The following is an 8,518-nucleotide window of genomic DNA, read 5'->3' as shown; positions in this document are numbered from 1 at the left end:
TGAACTTAAATAGTCCATTACTTAGATACCCTTTGCCCACATACACCCCATTCTTAGTCAGCACAAACTTATCAGATACAAAGACCAGCTTGAACCCATTCTTGCTTAGTAGTGACCCAGAGACCAAGTTCTTCCTGATGTCTGGTACATGCAGCACATTATTAAGAGTGAGCTCTTTCCCTGAGGTCATTAGTAGCTTGATCTTTCCTTGTCCTTCAACCTTTGCAGTAGAAGAATTCCCCATGTAGAGTTGTTCTTCATTATTTATAGTTTCATAGGTAGTGAACATCCTCTTTTCAGAGCAAACATGACGAGTAGCTCCTGTGTCCACCCACCATTCTCTGTTGTTGCTTACCAGGTTGATTTCAGAAACCACAGCTGAAAGATTTAACTCTGATACATCAGCTGTCAACTTATCTTCTTCAGCTATGTGCACCTCAGTGGTCTTCTTCTTGGGGTTATGATGTGTTTTGCGGCTACGACAATCTTTAGCTCGGTGTCCTAGCTTGCCGCATATGAAACACTTCCCAGTGAACTTCTTGTAGTTTCCTTGGCTAGGACCTTCTCCAGAGTGATTCCTTTTCTTATTTTTCTGTCCTGCTTCCACTACATTTGCCTTTAACACTATTGAAGAATTTCTGGCTCTCTTTTCAGATGTACGGTTATCTTCTTCAATTCTCAGCCTGACAATTAAGTCTTCGAGCCCCATTTCCTTGCGCTTATGCTTCAAGTAATTTTTGAAATCTTTCCAAGTAGGTGGCAACTTTTCAATGATTGAAGCTACTTGAAAGGATTCACTCAATGTCATCTTTTCAGCATGTATCTCATGTAGGATTAGCTGGAGCTCTTGCACTTGGCTCACGACTGTCTTGGAGTCTATCATTTTGAAGTCCAGAAATCGTCCAACCACGAATTTCTTCAATCCAGCATCCTCTGTTTTATACTTTTTGTCTAACGACTCCCAAAGCTCTTTAGCAGTATTTATTGGACTGTACACATTATATAAGGTGTTGTCCAATCCATTGAGGATGTAGTTCTTGCATAGGAAGTCTCCATGCTTCCATGTATCAACAGCTCCAAGCTTGGTAATGTCTGTATCACCCTCATCTAACACTGGAGCAGTCTCAGTCAGATACTTGCTTAGATTCAGAGTTGTAAGGTAGAACATCATTTTCTGTTGCCACCTTTTAAACTCTGTCCCGTTGAATTTTTCGGGCTTCTCCCCATGACTGACGGGAACATTAGGCATAGTAATACTCGTACTTGCCATTTGTCTGTTATATATTGATATACAGACCACAAGTCAAATTATAATAATTATAACACGAATAATAATTAAATAATTATTACTATAGTATAAAGATATCTGTCTTAAGATTGTTGATCTAAAAAGAAAATAATGTATCATATACTATAGTATAATTTATTTAAATATTATTTGTAAATATAATATTTATTATAATAATCTATATATATATATTTATATAGTTTAATATCAAGAAAATAAAACTATAAAAGAACCTGATAAAGTCGAGGCTAGAATTTAATTCTATAGCCTTAAGACAGATACGCCCCGCTACGGTGCTAACGGACTCTTCGGCGTCTATCTCCCAGGATACAACGACTTTTCTTCCTTTGGTAGTAGCACTTCAAACCAATGGAATAGGCGAACCGGCTCGGTGTAGTACTCTCTGATGAACTCAAACTCGGAGACCAGGATTGAACCCTAACTCGGAGACCAAGATTGAACCTAAACTTGGAAACCAAGGTTCGAACCCAATCCAAACCAGTTTAGGTTGAACCCAAACCAGTGGCTGAACCGAACAAAGAAGAATTAGAAGAAGAAATTCAGAAGAAGAGAAGAGATTTCTGAAATTGGTGTGAATTGAAATGAACCCAATGATGGGTATTTATAGGCTTGTTGGTGCCTATTCTGAATGGGTGCACCCATAGTCCGAATGGGTGCAACCATTGTTGACCAATCAGAATTAAAAAACTGTTGGTGGTTCCGAATGGGTGCAACCATTGTTGACCAATCAGAATTAAAAAACTGTTGGTGGTTTTTAATTTGTAAAGGGTGCAACTCTTGGTTCAAAATTTAAAACTGAATCCTTTTAATTCTAATCCAGCCCAGTCCTTTAATTTCGTCCAGTCCAGCAAGCAAATAATCCAACTCGGCCATTAATTCAGCCCAGTAAACAGGCCCATTTTGATAAGTCCAGCAACAAAATAAAATTACAACCACACAGGCCCATCCCAACTTTGGGTAAAAAGTTAAACCCATTTCACAATCAAGCCCCGCCCCGCCCTAGCCCGGACCGGACCGGGTCGGGTCGGGCGGGCGGCGCGCGCGTGTGGTAGTTGGTTCGGATCTAGGCTAGTCTAGGTCCTCCCCCTCTTAAAAACTTGGGTGCCCTTGGGCCCAAACCCAAATCCCATACTAGACATATATATACTCAAGGTTGCTTTGCTACTTTTTCGATGTGGGACAAGCATTTCCCACTTTATTCACACCCATTTAGGCTTTATAAATCACTTACTTTGGAGCCAATTTCTCATTCACCCGGAAACGGATTTGAGAAAATAAATATACCACGTTCATCTCCTCGCAGAGAGGAACGCGCTCATCAATAGATTCGCAAAAAATTCTTAGCGGAATCTTTTTAAAAATCCTTCCAAAGTTTGCGTTTTCTAATGCCGTTTCCAACAAAATTTACCAAGGGAGGCAATAAGTATTGAGCAAGTCCTGCATTCTCTGGTTTATACGAAGCCACCGTCGACAAAGTTAGCCTCAAAAAAGAAAAGAAAAATGCTTCACTGTGTAGACCCAAAAAACATGGGCTCCTTGAGGGATGGTGTGATACCCCTAGATTTTCGAATGCGGGTTGGCCAAGCCTACGCCCAAAGGTCCAAGGATATCAAAAACAAATGGTAATAATCGAATATAGAATACAAATATGATAAAAATGAATAAACAAAATTGCTAAAAGAAAATAAAACTATAATCCATTAATGAAATCCTCAGAATAAATTTGTATAAATAAGAAAATATTCTGATACATCCAATCCTTCATTAGAAATACAACTCGGGAATCTATACTATGTGGACCCCTAGAAAAACCCAACTGAGCAAGTGACTACATCAGAACACTGAAACATAAAGAAAACTTCTAAGTAAATAATCCGTAAGAATGAACTAGATGATCCCTGCTCAGCACGAACAATCCCTACTCCTGACGAATACCTAAAAAATAATGGTGGGTTAGGCTCACAAACAAGTTCTATTCTGCTACAGTCCAACCAGAAACCCGAAACGTAAATACATTCTAGACAACCTCAATAATAGCTAAGTAGTCCATATATGTATATATACACACACTATAGGATGCTCGTTAGTCGATAAGTCTGTCTCAACCTGAATAGAAGGTAACATGTAAATCGCACATAAAGTGGCTATGTATACCTAGACCTACTAGGGAACATCAACTATGTCTAATTACTCATCCTGTATGATATACGCACCCTAACAATGATCCTAAGACTCAAGCTCATATCACGGTACCATAATCATATATATATATATATATATATATATATATATATATATATATATATAATATCCTTCCTAATGCAAAATATAAAAACAAACATCCAGTATGTCATTCAACCGTTTTAGTTGACCTGACATGAAAATATATAAGATTTACATTTTTGGTAAATCCATTCCATTATGCATGAATTGGTAGGAATTAGTGTTTTGATCTAATCCATCCCCAATATGCCACCGTCCTATACTGGTGCATATAATCCACAAAATTCATAAATGATGCAACATCCAAAGTAATACATAAAATAAATCCACAAATCCAATAATTGATAAAATAGATAAAACAGTTCATCAATTTAAAATCCAGAATAACATCCATGTAATTGACAGAACAAAATTTAATGGTTCATCAATTAAACTCCAAAATAACATCCATGTAATTGACAGAATATAATTTAATGGTTCATCAATTAAAATCCAAAATAAGCATAATAAAATCTAATAGGTATATGATCCTATTATGCATCCAATACAGATTTAAAAATCATGTCACAGTCCGTTAAATTGCTAAAATAAAATAAAGCAATTATATTTTTTATATCCGTTAACAGCATGCACAATTGGTTAAACTTTCATACTGTTAAATCTATTAGCATATAGATATTAATTATGCAATATGGGGTTTAATATTACATGAAATAATGTTTAGAATCCTCAATATTAACCTAGAACAGTCCAGGAACCCCAAAAATATCAAAACAATACTTAAAACCACGTTCAGTACACTTTTAGGTATGAGAGCAAGCTCTCAAAAGTTGAGAGCCTGCTCTTAAGCAATGGGAGCCGGCTCCCCTACCTTGGGAGCCGCCGGCTCCCTCATTCCATGGTGCCGGCTCTCTCTCTCTCACACAGAGAGCCATGGCCAAAAAAACTTAGGGAGCCGGCTCCATTCCCTTGGGAGCTGGTTCTGTCCCTACTTCTTGTCATCGTTTTCATCTTCGACAATGTTAAAAACCCTCTGTAATGTCTTAATTTAAGTTCCTAGAGGTCCAACTATGCTTCAAATCATCCAGAAAAATTATAAAACCCAGTATGCATCGTTATAAGAAATTTAAAACAGAATTGAAAGAAATTATATAGAAAATCAATTTCAATCATTCAATACATATATTACAGTTTAAAATCTGAATTAACATGCATACTTAATAAATGTTAATATCCGTTTAGTTCCTGGAGACTACCTAGGCATGCACAGAACACAGGTCAAAGGAAAAGAGTAAGAAATAGAACTTGCCTCTAGGTTTCGAATTGAAACCTTTAACCGTCCTCTGTCTAGACTTTCCGGTGACCTCTGATTGTCGTCAACTCCTTTATTGCCCTAGGTTCAACCCACGAGCAAGCGTCCAATACCCCTCTTTGGTTTAGCCTTTGTTCTTGGCTAAACCCTAACTCGTTATCTCTGTTTTCTCTTAAACCTCACTGTTCGTGAATATGGTTTGTGTTTTAAGACCTAAGTAGACATAATACGATATATATATATATATAGGCAAAATAGTTTTAACCTAATTCAATTCATGTGAGGAGTTGGCAAAGCAAACACAAAAATAAAATATAAAATACATATATGTATATAAGTCAGCAATTTTCATGAATATATCTAAAACCCTAAAACTTGATATTACATATATATATAAAAAAATATAATGAAGCTAATTTAATTATTAATAATTACTAATAATTAAACTAACCCAAAATACATATATACCCATATATACATTTATATCAATCCATGGGTCAAAACTGTACCCATTTACACTATCCAAATAGTCCATTGATCCTATCCAAGTCCAAATCCGTTTAAAAATAAAAATAATATAAACATGTACTTTCAATTAAACAAGTAAAGCAATTTAAACAATTGTACAAAATAATTTCAATTTAAAATAAATAAACCAAGCTAAACAGTTATAAAAAGAAATAATTAAACAATTAATATTAAACAATGAAACAATTACAACCAGCCAATAATCAATTAAACAATTAATTCAATTAAATACATACCATTAAGCCACATAACTACATAGTCACATAAACAATTAAAAATGCACAAGAAATAAAATTTAAATTCCAATTATATCCTTTTGAAAACTAGGGGTATTATATTCTTCCCCTATAACAAAAGGAATTCTGTACTCGAAATTCACGAAACTCTGAATTATTATTATTATTTTTTAACATTCATTTTCGTGCCGTTGTGGATTCTGCCTCTACGTATGGGCTCCACTGAATTCCAAATCCTTAACGAAAATTTATGGGTCCGATATTTAGGAAACACAAAAATTATTCTACACGTAGGTTGTATTGACCAACTACTCATCCTTACCCAATTTTTATACAGGGTATATCCATATTCCTCAAAATTCGATAGCATAGATTCGCAAAACTTCTATGCACCCAACACTAACGTTTTAGTAACGCTAAATTATAGGCTACTACCCAAAATTATAAACACATTCCATGAAAAGGCAATTTAAGATATAAGACTGACTTTTCTCCAAATATTCCTTGCTTCTAATATGGAAGACATCCCAAACAACCGTTTCCTTATAGAAATTATGGTGGACGAGTTCACTATTTACAAAATCCTACTACCGCCACCAAACCGCGAGCAATTCATTACAAATGAGAGTATTTTTCTCCACCGTATCCTTAAATGAAGTCATCTAATTATACAACCCTTACTTTCATTTAAAACCAACAAATGAGAGGTCTGCACTATAAAATACAAAACCTCAATCGTTATCACACCAACCTCCTTGTGCCAATGATAGACAAATACTCCGAAAAGTGAAGTAAACACTTCCCATTATCCATGAAAACCTAGGATATATGTCCCAAGCATATCCTCCATGATCAAATATAATGTCCCGACCAATCCCTCATCCGGAGTTGTGAAGCAAAGTTACTGCTCCAACATCATCAGAAAATTCCTTCGAAATAGCACTTTCATCCATTATAACGGATACCCACATGCTATAACATTCTCCATTATCATTGCAATATAGAACTGATATGAAGCTCCAAAATGAACACTACTCGAACAAAGTTACTAAGAGAACCTGTTCAATCCAGCATTCTTGAACCTCTATAGAATTAAAATTCCAATTCAATATTGATAATTCTTACCGACCATCCATTCCTGATTAGTCTTACTCCCATTTTGATATCGAAAGTGGCAAAAATCTCCAATGATATCCAGTTATCAACTTTTTTTCCCATTTTTCTAACAAGTATTTCACTTAGAGACAGTTATGTACATGTCCCTATCCATACCGATTCACCAAAACTAACATTAGATGTCTCAATGTAACGCATAACCATCTTAGTGAACCGTGAGAAATTTACAAATTTTACATTTCAGTCACTCCAAAAACATTCACAGAATCTACTAATCCTCCTCTAGTACCTTAAGCTCTATCTGAGTAAGATAACACCTCCACTAAGGTTAGCTCCAATATTTAAAGTTAACTTCCTTTATTTCCTTGGTAATAGCCAGTGTCATTGTTATACAAGCTATAAGTTTAACTGAGTTCTCAACAACTACACGAAAGTTTAACTATCATATCGGTTGTTAAGAGCATCCACTGCCATATTATTTCCACCAGACGAAACTTGATGCAAAGTGTAAATTACTACTTCTATCCATCTAAGCCGTCTCGTGATTCGTTTTATTTATATGAACTGATATCTTACCAATTCAAAATAGACAAAATAGAACTGATTTAATTTATCAGTCAATCAATATCCCAACCAGAATCCTGACCCTTGTATAAAAGTAGCAATCCTTCAACTAAATCCGTGGAAAATACTTTATCATTTCCACTACAGTATAGGAAATGTCCGCAAAGATCTAGTGAGCTCTGCTGGTCCATCTCAATTATTTAATAAATATTAGAATTGTAGACAAAGTCACCTTGTCCCTCCTCCTGCTTGTCCTCTAAACATCTGCTTCATACCGCGAAGCATCATGTTTCCACCAGGATAAATAAAGTACTAAGAGTTTTGAATTTCTATCCTTACATCCTCCTTCCAATTTGTCTACAGAAAGTACCGTTAGTCTGGTACCACCAGCTTTCGTCTGCACCCATTGGTTAAATTGGAGCATCTATAAAAGCTAAAGCTGCATCTAAATTCTTACATACTGATCCGTGATAGACTTACCGATATGGAAAGTCAATCGGTAATTCCATTCATCAAAAGTCCACTAGCTATGACTTGTCCACACACACCGTGCACCTCTTCCTTATATAGGTGTTCAGTCTCACCCTCCTGTCTTTGACACACCCTGCTTCGTTAACACAAGTAAGTGTCTTTTAGACTTCCTGTCTAACTTCAAAAGAATATGAAATCTTTCCATCCTCCAAATAGTCATCAATTTCCTAGCAACAACTATTTGTTGCGAACTGTAACCTAAAAAAAAAAATTTCATATATTACAGTGTGGAGACTTTGGTTCCTCCTCCAATTGCAACACCGGCAACCCCTCCAAATGACACATTCATGAATAATGTCCTAGTTGAGAATAGACTGATGAAGATTTAGTCCGTTTACTATCCTCAGTCGGTGTCATTCCAATAAGTACCTAAACCAGTACTAAATCCTCCTTCAGATTTGGTGACAACTTCTGGAATTCCCAAGAAGATGTTCAGTAAAGTCAATACCTTCGATAAATCATCGTGGCGTTAAAGTATATCAAACTAATTGTACTAGCTTATTTAACTTGTAATGATGGTTTAACTATCCTATCTCAATTAACGTACCATAATTACGTATGTCTGGGTCCTATAGATTGGTTATAATTATGTATATCTACCAAATCCTATGATCACATGCTCACAATCCTAGCGTAAATAGCATTATTACTCCATGTTATTAAAAATAATAGTTGGTTGATCACATACTTGTGTTCCCA

This window comes from Cornus florida, unplaced genomic scaffold (assembly GCF_030987335.1).
Source record: "Cornus florida cultivar Cherokee Brave unplaced genomic scaffold, ASM3098733v1 CherokeeBrave_3.0.0_Hap2_Chr06, whole genome shotgun sequence".
In the NCBI taxonomy this organism is placed as follows: Eukaryota; Viridiplantae; Streptophyta; class Magnoliopsida; order Cornales; family Cornaceae; genus Cornus; species Cornus florida.
The sequence above is the reverse complement of the archived record's forward strand: the minus strand, read 5'-3'. Positions refer to the sequence as shown.